This window comes from Gavia stellata, chromosome 4, assembly GCF_030936135.1.
Source record: "Gavia stellata isolate bGavSte3 chromosome 4, bGavSte3.hap2, whole genome shotgun sequence".
NCBI classification, from domain to species: domain Eukaryota; kingdom Metazoa; phylum Chordata; class Aves; order Gaviiformes; family Gaviidae; genus Gavia; species Gavia stellata.
In genome coordinates, this window is record NC_082597.1 from 4442507 (window position 1) to 4455646 (window position 13140).

Below are 13140 nucleotides of genomic sequence, written 5' to 3' on the forward strand. Positions count from 1 at the left end.
TGGAGTTGTCCTGAATCGCAGCTTGTAGCGCAGGAAGGCTGACCACCTCCTCTTTGAAGTGCTGATGCACTGAATGTTAAATCAACCTTTCAGCAGTTTCAGTAACAAACCCATTTAGGGTTTACAATAGGAAAAAAAAAAACCAGCAGCAAGGGCAGCCAATGCAGTTAGGTAATGCAGGTAGGCACGCATTGCCCAGGCATGCGGCGGAGGCTACAATAAGTAAGTTTTTGTGAGTAGATGGGACGGGCAGCTGCCAGGAATGGTGTACTCTGGATTGAACATTTCTGGAGGCTGGTGATGAACTAAATGGCCTTTCCATCTCCATTTGCTGTGTCGTTTGGGACACTCACAAGCTCCCAAGTGTTTTATGTCAGTCATATCGAGGTAGGGAGGCTGTCAGAGGATTTAGGAGTTTGCAATGGTCCTTCGGCAAGCCCCTGTCAAAGCTGAGATCGGAGCTCAGGAAGCCCTGGCTCCCGTTCCTGCAGCCGGCGGCGTGTTTTTCATAACAGCAGAGACAAGTCAAAGGAGGACCAGGCCTGACATTTCTCATAAAGAATTTCCCCTGTGTTTGCAAGTTGAGTGAACACCATCACGTTTTGCCTGCGAAACCCAGTTGCAATTCAACTCTTGCTGACTTGGGTAGCTCGGTTCAAAGATAAAGAGCTTTTCTGCTTTGGGGTAGGGATCCAAGACGGCTGGCTTGCTGCACTTATGTTGGTCCCCAGCCGAAACCAAGGTGCTGCGGTCTCAGTAACTGCTGCGTATGTGGAAGTGTCGCACCACTTCCTATGCGCGGTAGCTGAACGCTATCTAGCACACACTGCACACAACCCCCTTTCCTGTATCGGGGTTGCTGACACTGAGCAGGGCAGCTTTGCTTCTCCTAAAAAAAACATATGACCGAAAAATGTCCCCACTCTGCTTCCCCATTTGCAAAGCAGCGCAGAGAGATGGTGGTTCCCGGGGAAAGCCCCTTCCCTGGCGAGATGTCTCGGTGCCGTGCCGAGAGCAGTGCGGCGGGCACGCTGTTTTTGTCCTCCCGTGTGACATATTCGGAGTGCCCTGGATGGGATGGAGTGAAATGCACATATTAAAAATAGTTGGTTTTTTGGAAAGTAAAACCTGGTTGCCTTGTGTTTGGTTGCTGATGTAGATATTGCTGAGAGCCTGACAGCTTTCGGGCTAGGAAGGTGGGACTTTCAGGATGGGTTTTGTTCAAACAACATAGTCAGGAAACAAAAAAGTCCAGAGTTTTTAATACCTTGTGTCTGTTTGTGTTTTGCCCTTAAACATCACTGGGCAGAAGGTAGATGAAGACATTCTCCATACTGGCTTTTTGTTTCCTTTTTTTTTTTAGTTTATCAATAATGTTATCTGACCTTATTGCAAGTAATTGCAATAATGAAATTGAAAAATATTAATTGCAATGTTAGTAACTTGCACTGAAATTCGTTTTCTACTAGAAGGTCAGTCCATGACTGGTAAAGAAACCAAAACAGCTATGAGTTTTTACCTGCCATTAGTAAATGTTATTTACTTATTTTCAGGGACAGGTTGTTCCTGCAGGCCAATTTGTTTGGATGACTGAGAATAAACAACATGCAGCCTTTCAAAGGCTACCTAGATGAGCTGCCTGAATGAAACAATTTGGAGCACGAAGGAGTAGTTTGAGAGTAAATAATATCTTTAAGTCCGTTCCTCTGTTTTCTCTTCTGAACGTTTGAGTGACTTCCAAGAGCAAAACCAAAAGTTCAATATACAGCATGACACGCTGAGAAAGAATCTCAGATGAGCAGAAGACTTCACGTTATAAGCACTGACAAATAATACCCAAATAGCTGGAGGGCACCTGTGATCTTTAGGAGAGATGAGCTCTGTAATGGAATAATCTGGCTGAGCAGTTGCCCTAGGTTACAATAAAGAGGGGTGTTACCTGTTTTAATCCTGCAGAAGAATTATGTTTTGAAAGGTTGATATTAAATAAATGGATGGATTTCAATGGCAAGTTTGTGCCACTAACCCTAACGTGCTTTCCAAATAAAGCATCCACAGGGAATATCCAGGAGTAAGTGTGAGAGTGGGACAAAAAGAAGGAGTCATGTTCTCAGCGTCGTGTTTCCTGTAGCACACCTCCCAGGATACCGTGTTGGGGCTGACGGTAACAGCTCTGCGTTTATCAGAAACTTTTCTTACCACTGAAAAAACTGAAGAGTATCAGCCAATGCATTTTGTGCTGATTTCTGTGTTTTAGGTCTGCGGCTGACTTAGAAACAAGAACCAAGACATAGAAACCAAGCTCTAAACCTGGTATTTTCTACCTTCTTATTGCTCCAGACTTACCCACGTTGACCTATATTTTGGTCTTATTTTGAATAACTCTCCAAATCTTTTTCATAATGCCCATGTTTTTATAAAGATTTGCCTTTTGACATTTGAGGTTGGACTTGACTCCATGCTGACTCCTTCCCCGCCACCTCTTTTGGGTGCTGTGGCACCATCTGTAACCACAGGAAGGTGGTGTTTTTAACAGAGACTTCTAGTTTTTGCAGATACAGGAGTTAAAGGGAGAAAAAAAAAAGAGATGTAGGTGACAAATTCCAGGTCAATCTCCTCATTCATTGCTCCTGTGGGATCAACGTCCACACACTGAGCATGAGAGACACAGATTTGGCTCCTGCTGAAGCTACACTTCACATCTTGTGAAGCCCAGACAAGAACAAAAAGATCATCATGGAAAGACTGAGATTGGAAGGGAGCTCTGGAGAGTCCAAACTTCTGCTTGCAGCAGGTCTAACATCAATGCTAGACCAGGCTGCTCGAGGTTGACTCCATCCTGAGTTTTATGGTGTCTCCAAGTGTTGACATTGGACAGTTTGAGCAAGCCCACCACTTTGCATCCAGTACCTCCACCATGAGGTTGGTGTGCTTCTGGTTTAGGGTTCCCCACTCCCAAATGCCGCTGGTGGCATTTGCTCTTGCTTTGCCCAGGCGCAACAGCCTATACTCAGGACTGGTGAATCTGACTTTTTCTACCAAGGCAACCTAGAGATCCAGTGAGAGCAACCAGGTGCGGTCCAACCCTGCAGATTAAACATGCAGAAACACCTGAAAAAACCTCAAAAGGTTTATTACTCATGGGATCTGCCTCTTATCAGCCAGTCTGGATTTCAAATGCATCTCCTATAAAACAGTTTTGCTGGGCTGGTTTCCTCGCTGGTGTCAGCAGATACTTCTGCTTTTGCTTTTCAAGAGCGAAACAGCCTCTGGTTAGACCCGTATGGTGGACTGCAGGTCGACTGCTGTTGCAGCTTGCCTAGACACAATGCTGCTGCTGCCCAACGCTTCTCGAACTTCATCAGCTACCTTCTCTGCCCCAGCAAATATCGCCCGCTGAGAGATGGGTCCTGGCAGTCAGTCCTTGCTGTGGATTTTGTGTTCTAGGGAAGCACCTTCGTCTTAGGAATGGCATCAAAGAGGCAGCTGAGGTAAGGTCTGAGCTGGCTGTGTGCAGGTTTCTGCATTTCCCTGCTGGGTTCTTGTCTGCTTCTGTTTGAGGAAAATCTTTGTTCATCACTGAAGAATTTGCCCATTGTTATGGCTCATTTTCTCATCCTGCTCGAGTTAGACCTGCAGACCCGTCAGCCCTCTGTGTTCCCATTCTCTCTCTCCTACTTGGAAAGGTGGGTGCTGCCCCTATACAACACTTTCAAAACCACGTTGGTGCAGAAACCCACAAAACAAAGGAAATGCTGAGTTTAGCTTACCACAGTTTGTGACTCACTGTACCTTGTTGACATACTCCTGGAAATACCCATTTCAAATTTCCCCACTTACTTATTATGGACACAGGTACATTTTTATTGTAAATTTGTTCTCCGCGTGCTTATAGTGAAAACGAGCCTTGAATTCTGCATCCCTAGCATTGAAACTTAGGATTTTCTCATGCATCCTATTGGCAATGGCCATGTTCCACGAAGTGGTATCTCCAGCAGAAAACCAAGCCACAAAGGAAGTGTCACTGGTCCTCTTGGGTTGTGCTTATCCCTCTGAGGTCATCTATTTGGGCTGAAAGGAGGGTGTTACTGCATCACAAGAGGAAGAGTCATCCTAGAGCAGGCATAAGCTGACTTCTGACTTGCTCCATTGCATCCATGAGCTAGCTCTTGGTCTAGCAGGAGGCCTGACTCAGAGCAAGTCACCTGCACAAACAGCTTTTGACTTCACTTCTCAAGCACCCCAAATTTGCATCTAGCCCACAGCTAGTTTAGCATGAGTTCATCTTCACGCTAGGTGATTTTCTGGTGCTAACAGCTATTTTGGGCTTGAGTAACATGCAGAGCACTACTCTAAACCCAGCCAACTCTGCCAAGAAGTAAGAAAAAAAAATCTCTGGTCCTCACCCTCTGTTGGCTTCTTCAACCACATCAAACAACTGGATCTAAGAACGTGAAGACTGAATTGCATCAAGTGCATCCTTCCCTCCTATTCCTTGCTATGCTGATTATTTTTCTGTTGTGCTCTCAAGAGAGCATCCTGCCACACAGGAAAGGTGCCGCGAGTGCAGCAGGTCCTCCCAGAAGGTTACAAAACCCTTGAAATTCCTGCTGGATTGAGATGCCAAAGTCATGAGAATGAATGAGGAGGGGCTGTTTGCATCAGAGGTCTGTCCATAAGGGAGGGGCTTTGGAAAAGGACAGCTTTTGTATTTTTATGTTATGCTTCAGCTAAGTAAGTAATATAAAATAGATATCATGTATTTAGAGATGGCAACATAAAGTGGGACTCATCTCATGTAATCTTAGAGGTGTAAATCGGAGCTTGTCACCCTGGGATCCCTTATAGTCATCAGAGAGAAATAAGCACTTTTATGGTATAATTCACTTCATCTGCCTGGTGTGAACTGTGCCCTGGAAATGTGTATTCATTTTTATTGACTCTAAAGAGAGTGCTGAGAACTAGCTCTTCAACAGGACGAGTCCTGCTTAGCCATCATCAGATCTCCAGAAGCAAATCTGGGAGTCTGAGTCATTTTGACAGGGTGAGCTGGGAGAGGGTTGTTGCAATTGTTTGTCTATGTTAGCCTGGCTTCAAGGGCCAGTTTCTTGTGAATACAGCTTAATTAGGAAATGTTCCTGGCCAGGATTTGAGTCCTGGCTAATTTCTTCACCCACACATCATGATGCAGCAGCGGGCCTCTGTGTCTGAGCGCTGTCTCTCTATTCCCACTGGTCCTCAGCTTATATTCCAGATGCAAATTTTAAGAAGCAGGTATTAGAGAGCAGATTTTGTTGATTTTAGATTTAGTCACAGTCTTCAACACACACATCCTTGAAATGCACTTGGAAAACATTAACATCTTATGTTGGGCACTCAAAATGCAAAGTGTTTCACACTGACCTCCCACCATATGGACTCAGCTTAAGTGGTTGGCTCATGCTCGTTGTCCGCTCTAAGAAAAACCATCACCCTGCAGCTGGGAAGAGTAGGCTGCTCATGCTCTCTTAAACACAGATCCTAACTTAAACTTACTAAGTTTGTTGTGTTGAACGAACTCCTAAGATCAACCTCCCAATAGCATTTTAGCACTTAATACCCAGAGGTTTTATCACCTTCCCAAAAGCTAAAAGTGTTACGTCTGAATCCTTTTATCGCAAATATGTTCAGGAATCAATGAGCGTGAGCACTGAGCAAGATTTATGAATGAAGGCTCTGTTTACTTAGAAGTCTGGATTTTTCTGTAATGGCAAGCAAGTCACAAAAATACAAAATGACAAATGACATAGTTAAGATTATACTTAACAGGAGTAAGGTCTCTCCTGGCAGCTTCAGCATCTCCAAGGGCTTTCTCTTAAATCACAACTTCTGTCTTTTAACAGAAGATGATGCCTGTATATCAGCAGGATCTGCCACCCTCCTGCGATGCAGCATTATCACATCTCTTCTGGCTGGAGGCAGTGAGCACTGAACGAATAGAGTTGACATCTTCAGAGGTGAAGTGAAGACCAGGGTTGCCCACCGTGGACAGCTGGCCATCCCTGCCATGCCACATCCATGGGCTTCAGAGGATGCCATGTTCTTAGCAGAGATGACCCAAAGCACAACCCCTGAGCAAAGGGGCTGCTCTTCCTAATTAGCGACGAGGCTTTTCCTCTGGAGTTTGGTCTGACATATTTCTGCTCACAGTCAACAACCTGATTTCCATATAGAGTGAGCCAGCAGCCTAACTGGAAATCTTCACATTGACGTAACTACTAATTACCCTCAGCATAATTAACGTGCGGTAACACAGCCTGTGTTTATTGCAGAGAGGGCCAACCCGGGGCTGCCGAGTGGTTGAAGCGCAAGTTCTCACGGTGGGGCAGTTTTGCATGGATAGCAGAGGAACTGGGTTGGTGCGGAGACCGTTGGATATCATCAGTCCCTCCTTGTGGGGAGACAGGAGCTGATGGGGTCTCATCTGGTTGGTGGCTATCCCCCAGAGAAGTCTGAACCAGGAATCTGGAAATGTGCCCTCCTCGTGGCTCTCTGAGGTATGTGGTGTGTATTTTGTGGATTTGGGCTGTAGAAAGACTTTAATGAACAACTCTCAGGTCCAGGGAATTTGGCCATCTATTGCCTTGTTATAATTTTCCAGACAATATCTGAGTGTGTCCCCACAGGGTGGGGGGATAGAAGATGGGAGGTGCATCCACCATAGGGTCATAGAAATGTTAGTTGGCAACATCAGCTGAAGGACTCTAATTCAACCTCCTGCTTGAAGTGGAAGCACTGTCAGCTCTAGACTGGCTTAGCCATGGTTTCATCCAGCTAAGCCTTGAGTGACGTCTGCAATTCATCATTTGTCATTTCCCAACAACTTCTTGCAGCGCTGCACTACCCGCCTAGAGGCATTTTTTATCCTGCTGTCCAACCTGCACCTCCCAAGCCACAGTCTGTGGCTGCTGCCCTTTGTTATAGTGCCTGGCTCTACCAGAAAGAGCTTGACTTCATTATCTTTGCCCAAGTAGCTGTAGGCAGCTATTAGGCTGCCCTTCAGCCTCCCCTTTGCCAGACTCGACAAGCCTGAATCCCTCAACCTATTTTCCAAAGATGTGTGCTCCATGCCTCAGACCACCTTGCTAGCATATCTCAGAGCAACTTCAAGCCAGCCAAGTCTCAACAGCATTTGGGAGTCCACACAGATGGTGAAATCCTGGCCCTAATATACAAACATCTTCCAGGAAGAGAAATCAAAGGAGGCTTAATAAACAGGTTGTATTAATAAGTAAAGATATTTCATCCTCTTAAAACACATCTGTATGAAACCACAGCATGGATTAGTTTCCGTACAGACCAGCCTGTTCATCAAATCAAAGCACAGTTGTGAGTGTTGCTGTAGCTTATGAAGAAGAGTGCTTTTATCACTGCACGGTGGAAGGAAGGAAATCCCACAAATTCCGGCTCCAGAGTTGCTTTAATATCTTGGGACTTCCATTTTACCTGAGGAACAACTGCAGGGTGTGAGATACTTTCCAGTCCGACCTACTACCCTTTGATTTGCCTTGCTGTCAACGAGACCAGCGGTCAACCAAAGCAGTGCGTCACCTTGGTGCTGCTGCTTTTCACCAATAAAGTTTGCGTCTTGCTGGAGGTGAGTGATTTGCTACCCATAACCGTGAGCAAAGCCTGGAGTGGGGGCAACGGGACGTACTCCAAGCTTGCAGGAAAAGTGCATTTGCTCACCGAATCGCCTTGACAGGCAGTGCTGAAGGCTGGCGTTGACTATTTCGGGTATAGCAGCAAAGCTGCCGTGCTGCTAAGTTGAACGAGGGAGCCATTTGAGGGAGAAGTAAACTGAAGGGATGGAAGAAAGGGGTCTCATGAGCCCCAGAAAATGCAAAAGGACAGATCTCAGGTCTGTCTAGACCTTCTCTTTGGTGCTAATCTTTCATGACCCAGGTCATGTGAGGAGGCATTGCTAGGAAGATCTAGTCAGGAGTGACCCAAATGTGCGTGGTCCCTCCTTTTTCTCTTGCAAGCATACACCACCTCCAGCCCTGACTGTCCAGCCCTGACCTTACTGGCAGGATTTCCCCATCAACTCAACACTTGCCTTTTTTAGTGCAGCACCATAAAATCAGCAAGAAGCCAGCCCTCCCCGCACTGAGTCATGAGGTTGAGTTTCTTGAACTTTGAACAATTTTTTTTTTCCATGGGGAAACCCATCTGTCTGACATAACCTAGACTGTATCTGCAACCGCTTCTAGTCCACAAAAGGTGTTAAGACGCAGAAGTTCTCTGCTGAATTTTATACCACTGTGCAAGAACCAAACTTCTTCCTGGGTACGTGGGAAAGAGCTGCTTCGAAACCCGAAGACGTGACCTCAGTGATGGTGTGGCTTGGCCTGCAATGCTTTTCCAGATATATCCCAAAACCACAGTCATCAAGAGAGGGGGTGGATTTATTGCACAAGGCCTTTAAGTATCTAAAAATCAGACATCTGTGACCAAGCTATCAGCTTTGACTGCCTTTATACTCAACACAGAAATAAACACTTTAATTTGAACTATTTTACAGTTCTACAATTTACATTTCCTTAATTTGGGCTAACACGAACTCACCTCTGGAGACACCTTTTTCTCTCTGTTGGCTATAAAAGGCAGGTTTGGAAATCTCTCTTTCAAATGCCTGAGTTGGGATGAATGAATCCCATATATAGACATTTTGGGGATGGGCATCTCTTATTATTTCTTCCTTTGTAAGAGTTTTATGTAAGATTATTTTAAGATCTCCATGTGCCATAGGTACCAACACAGTGCTCTTATTTTCCTTCTACATCAATATTCATCACTGCTTTTGCCATCCACATTTTACCTCTGCTCCCAGGCAAATATCCTGCTTTTTCCTTGCTGCCGTCTCTTCATCCATCAAGACCCAACCCACAGAAGTACTGGCGTGCATCTGTGACGAGGGGTTTCGATTATTGCCTAACCCTCCCCAGCAGACTCCATCCTCCTGCATGAGAATCAGAAAGTGAAAATAACGGACTGATTTTTGGTCTCCCAAGCTGAATGAAACTGAAAAAGTGAAAGTAACCACAGGCAACCCGGCAGCTCTCGGCTGGTGACTATTTGTAGCAGGGTGATGCTTCATTGGTGACAAGGAGGAGACCCCACTGTCACCTAAGTATTACCTGCTCTGCATGCACAGGGCCTGTGGCACTCAGTCTGGTGGCGTTAATATAACTAAAGTTACCCAAATCACGTGCCAACCTTTTCAGCTGAACTGCACTATATTAAAAACACTGTTGATCCTTATGGGGAAAGGATAGATTGAACACATTTGTCTCCAAAATGCAAGGATTGCCATAAGCCAGCATTTGGTATGTTGTGTAGAAGAAGCTCTCAGGGTAAATAGTTTAAAGTGGATAATATACACCCACTCTCCTTGGAGAGATTAGGCAACCTAGTAAATCTTTTACATCCTTACCTTTCCCCGCATTTTCTCCAGAAATGCGATACTTCTTTTTACATGGCCCTGGACAAGGGTTGTGTTGTTTGCATGGGAGATGGGCCATGTTCCTTAATGGAGAGCTGCACGGCAGAGCTGCTTTGAGATCACTTCTGGGACCCTGGGGAGGGACAGAAGAAGCAGCTGCTGCCTCTTCTGGGCATCTCAAATCTGCGGTCTCAGCTGGGTCAGTTTTTTAACCGTCACGTGAAGCTCACGCTTGTTTGAACACCTGGCAAGGGTGAGCATACTTGGCATAGCGGTAGGGTGAGACACACGTGTCTCAACATCCTGGTTGCTGCAAAAGAGTGTGCTGGCTTTGAGGTGTCTACACTCCCTCTCTGTCCTCACTCACATCAGCAGAGTACCTCCCAAAACCAGAGGTGACACACAGGTCAATGAGGGTGGCATGTCCAGCATCCGGACATCTTCAAGTCCTGCCTGTGGCCATGGGATACCAGGATCTTTGCTGCCCTCTAAGGAGAACAGTCCAGAACAGCATACATCTCCTTGATTCACATGTCCAAGTGACATTTCTCTTCCTTACATTTTGTTTTCTCATGCCTATTTGGCTTCTGCTGCTGTGATTTACTCCTTCCTGAAGACCTGCATTGCTCAACCTTCTTAGCATCTCTCTCTTTGGCTATTTGCTTCTTCCATGGGGACCGAAGGCTCAAGAGAAGGCTTGGTGGCATCTTTTTTTCTGGAATAGAAATAGTGCCCTCCTCTGATGCTACTGGTTCATAACCCCCTTTTTCCTGCACTGCAGTCACAAGAGGTATTTGCATTTCCCTACATTTGGACAGCTACCTCATAGCTTGCCCTACTTCAAGCAGGAGGTTGGACTGCTGTCTTTAGCATCTGATAGAAAGAAAACTGGGCAGACATCAGGAGAACATCCTCGTGGAGAAGCCAGATCTGGACTTCGATACACTTTCCCTAGAAAAGTTTCTTTTCAACCATGACATGGAATAATTTTTGGAAGTACTTCATCTACAAATCTCTGGGCTCCCAACTGGGGGAAGACTGGAGGATCCAATAGGATTTTTCCGTCTCTGACCTTTACAAGTTGAATAAATGGAGGTTCCTCTTACAGGACAGACCACATGGGAGCTGGCCTGCAGGAGAGCTCATTCAACATCACTCACATCACCTCTCCATCCAGAAAGTGCACAGCTCTGGACAACATGTAGGCACTACCTACACCGACATGAAAGGCAGAATAGTGCCAGTTATTAAGCATCAGAGCACAATTTTTATAAAAATCAGAGAAATGCAAAAGCATGACCTCATAAACTTCAGGAGTAGGACGAGACATTCATGCCTTCTTCTGGTTATTTCTGGTTATAACAACCAACTCGTTGTTACAGTATTCCTGGACTGTTATCTGTATTTTAGACACAGTACTTTTTTTGGATACACTCAGGAAAGTTTTCCCAGATTAATTAAAACTGTGGACAAATGGAAAAGTTTGGTTTCATTCGCACTGCTCATTTGTTCACAACTAAACTGGACTCATTTTCCTCCACTTCCAAAAGAAGAGTGCCCACATAAGGATTTTAAACAGTTTCACTGATCCATTGTAAGAGTTAACCCAGGTAAGCTTTTGTTGGTGCTAGTTACATGGAATCACTTTTTGTTATCCAAGACTGGCTTGCTGCAAGTTGCTCTGCGTGGGATTAAACCATCAGACCTTTTGAAAACTTGAACTATGTTTCCATTGCATTTTTGATATCACAGCTGGGTATTGATTGTATTACCTAAGCTGCCATCTGCTTTGGCTGCTTACTCTTTCACCGGGGATATTTTAAGAAGTCCTTTATGAAGAAAGAAGAAACTTGGTGTTGACTGTCTGTCCTCTTCCTTTCTCCGTATATAATGACTTCATGCGAGCGGCAGCACTCCAACCATGACCTGATACTTCATTGTGTTAAAAGCAGAGGACCAACAAGGATTGCCTGGACGTCAAGCTCGGCACCTTGCTATTCTTCTTCAGAAATGTCCATCAAATGCTGTTTTAAACTAGAGTCGCAGAATCCCATTGCTCCAATACCTTGAGAGATGCTTTCAATGGCCAAGCTCTTGCACTGACAAAATGTAGCAGCATCAGACCTAGAGGGCAAGGGCAGAGCTCAGGGAGTGAAATCCAGTGTGAGGGACTGCTTCCCATTGATGCTTTTACTGGGCTACAGGAGGGAGCATTTGCTAGATCAGAGAAACTAAACCCTTAGGGTTCAGAGATATATAAGGTAAGACATGCAGTATGTGGCCTGGGGACTAGGGGTCTGTATAGAAATGAAAAATTCAAGATAAAATAGTCATGCTCCCTGCAGCTTTTAATCAACATTTGTACAAATTATTGCCAGACACCTTTAAACTCTGTTCCAACGTGCAGCTCAGGACAAGGGACCCTCTTAGACTCCCTGACTTTTGACATACCCATTTCTGGTGATTCTTGGTCATAATCATTAGCAATCTTTAGTCCCATTTCCACCCCACTAATAATGTAGGAAACCAGCATCTTTCCTCCAGCTGTACTTAGAGAGACCATGGGATCCAACCCTTCTCGTTCCCTCTGCCCTCTGAGGTTGAGAGAGCGCAGCCTACCAAACCTTGATCTCTGTATCCATCCCCCCAAATCCCTTTTATCCACCCCAAGGGGAGAAACTCTGTCTCCACCAAGCCTCCTTCACGGGCAGATTGTTATCCTATTTGAACACGGGCTCAGCAGTGGCTGTAAAGCAGCAAGCAGAGACCAAGGGGTGCCCCCAGGATCTGTAGGATGTCATTAATAAGTGCTGTTACAAAGCCTTTACAATCAGGCAAGAAAAAATATACAGCCTGGCCATATTAATTCTATTTTGAGAGGCCGGAGAAGAGCAGACCATGAACATCTGTGTACTCAGAGACAGGCCGGGTGGTCTAACGCCACCAGAGATGGCCTGCCGGGAACAGAAACGCGTGTAGGTGCTGGGGCAGCAGTGGCAGCGCCCTGTGGGGAATGAGGAAATGGAAAGGGAAATCACCAGACACAGTTATCTGCTTCTGACACATGATGCTGCAAGTCAGCAAACTTGGGAGAAATCCTGAGGAAACAGCAAATAGCAATTGTCATCCCATTTCTGGGTAGGCATGAACAAATCTCCTCTGAATAACAGTAGAAATCCTCTCGTTTCTGTGAGTTTCCCTTTTTATGAAAAGGGGCAGATTTATGACCATGTATATATTGCACTCGGACTCTTGAGGGATCAGACAACCGTTTCTCCAGGGAGAAGAGTGAAGCAACGGTTCAGCTGCTTGTTCTGAGGCTCTGCTTCAAGGTAAGCTCTTACTCCTTTCTCACCATTGACTGCAATATTCCAACTGTTTCCTTAGCTTCAGAATAAATACATCAGAAAAAGGGTGGGCTGTGGTTGCTGAGCTCTAACATCCCCCCTCCACGGAGAAAATGAGAGTTTATGCACGCACTGTATTTTGCAGGTCTTTAACATTTTATATTAGGGAGGGCAAGGACAGAAGGAATGACTTGGGAAAGAAACTCAAACATGGAAAAGTAAAGATCTGGAGAACATGAGAGAGACACTTAGAGGCAAAAGAGACTGGAAGAAGCTGGGAAATTGCCACCACATGAGCTAATCTCTCTT